Here is a 2,172-nt window from a genome sequence, read left to right on the forward strand (position 1 = left end):
TTAGAAGTATTTTGTTCAGAGTTCTCTGTCTGTTGCTGAGAGGATGATGGAAAAGGCTTGCTGTTGCTAAACCTGTTTCTTCCACCATTATTAAAGCCTTGTTGAGGCTTTTGATCCTTCCATGAGAAATTTGGATGATTTCTCCATGATGAGTTATAGGTGTTTCCATAAGGTTCACCTAAATAATTTACCTCTGCTATTGCAGGGTTTTCAGGATCATAAGCTTCTTCTTCAGAAGATGCCTCTTGAGTACTGTTGGATGCAGCTTGCATTCCATGCAGACTCTGAGAGATCATATTGACTTGCTGAGTCAATATTTTATTCTGAGCCAATATGGCATTCAAAGTGTCAATCTCAAGAACTCCCTTCTTCATAGGCGTCCCATTATTCACAGGATTCCTTTCAGAAGTGTACATGAACTAGTTATTTGCAACCATGTCAATGAGTTCTTGAGCTTCTGCAGGCGTTTTCTTTAGGTGAATGGATCCACCTGCAGAAGTGTCCAGTGACATCTTTGATAGCTCAGATAAACCATCATAGAATATATCCAGGATGGTCCATTCTGAAAGCATGTCAGAAGGACACTTTTTGGTCAACTGTTTGTATCTTTCCCAAGCTTCATAGAGGGATTCACCTTCTTTCTGTCTGAAGGTTTCAACATCAGCTCTAAGCTTGCTCAGCTTTTGAGGAGGAAAGTACTTGGCTAAGAAAGCCGTGACCAGCTTATCCCAAGAGTTCAGGCTATCTTTAGGTTGAGAATCCAACCATAATCTAGCTCTGTCTCTTACAGCAAAAGGGAAAATCATGAGCCTGTAGACTTCAGGATCAACTCCATTAGTCTTAACAGTATCACATATCTGCAAGAATTCAGTTAAGAACTGAAAAGGATCTTCAAATGGAAGTCCATGAAACTTGCAGTTCTGCTGCATCAGAGAAACTAATTGAGGTTTCAGCTCAAGGTTGTTTGCTCCAATGGCAGGAATGGAGATGCTTCTTCCATGTAAATTAGAATTAGGTGCAGTAAAGTCACCAAGCATCTTCCTTACATTATTATTATTTTCGGCTGCCATCTCCTCTTCCTGTTCGAAAATTTCTGAAAGGTTATCTCTGGATTGTTGTATTTTAGCTTCTCTTAATTTTCTCTTCAGAATCCTTTCAGGTTCTGGATCTGCTTCCACAAGAATGTTCTTATCCTTGCTCCTGCTCATATGACAAAGAAGAGGGCACAGAAAAATAATAATAATAATAGAGATCCTTTATACCACAGTATAGGAATCTCTGTGTGAGTAGAAGAAGAGGGGGAGACAAAGAATGTAATATAATGGAAGAAACACAACTGTGAGGAGGGTTGAGATGTGAGATGAGATGTTAGTAAATGAATAAATAAATAGAATAAGATGGGAGAGGGAGAATTTTCAAAAACTATTTTTGAAAAAGAGTTAGTGATTTTTGAAAATAGTTTTTGAAAAATGTTAGTAATTTTTGAAAATTAAGATTTAACAATTAAAATAATTAATAAATTAAAAAGAAATTTTGAAAAAGGGGGAAGATATTTTCGAAAATGAGAGAGAGAGAGTTAGTTAGGTGGTTTTAAAAAAGATAAGAAACAAACAAAAAGTTAGTTAGTTAGTTGAAACAAATTTTGAAAAGATAAAAAGTTAGGAGGTTAGAAAAGATATTTTGAAATCATATTTTGAAAAAGATAAGATAAGAAGATATTTTTGAAAAGATATGATAGAAATTAGTTTTTGAAAAAGATTTGATTTTTAAAATCACAATTAATGACTTGATTCACAAGAAATCACAAGATATGATTCTAGAACTTAAAGTTTGAATCTTTCTTAACAAGCAAGTAACAAACTTGAAATTTTTTAATCAAAACATTAATTGTCATTGTTATTTTCGAAAATATGATGTAAAATTAAGAAAAAGATTTTTGAAAAAGATTTTTGAAATTTTCGAAAATAACTAAAAAATGAAAAAGATTTGATTTTTGAAAAAGATTTTGAAAAAGATGAGATTTTTAAATTGAAAATTTGATTTGACTCATAAAAACAACTAGATTTTAAAAATTTTTGAAAAAGTCAAACCCAATTTTCGAATTTGATGAGAGAAAAGAGGGAAAGATATTTTTTTTTATTTTTGAATTTTTATGATGAGAGAGAAGAACAC

The 2,172-nt window shown here is 32.7% G+C and overlaps 1 non-coding gene across 1 annotated transcript; it reads left to right on the forward strand.

Annotated features, from left to right (window-relative positions):
- The first annotated feature begins 566 nt into the window (after nucleotides 1–566).
- Nucleotides 567–674, forward strand: LOC148564322 (small nucleolar RNA R71). The gene has a single exon (XR_015884276.1). It is a non-coding gene; the product is annotated as a small nucleolar RNA R71 (small nucleolar RNA).
- Nucleotides 675–2,172: the final 1,498 nt, after the last annotated feature.

The sequence above is a fragment of the Arachis ipaensis genome, chromosome B5 (genome assembly GCF_059453495.1).
Source record: "Arachis ipaensis isolate K30076 ecotype BB chromosome B5, ASM5945349v1, whole genome shotgun sequence".
Lineage (NCBI taxonomy): Eukaryota > Viridiplantae > Streptophyta > Magnoliopsida > Fabales > Fabaceae > Arachis > Arachis ipaensis.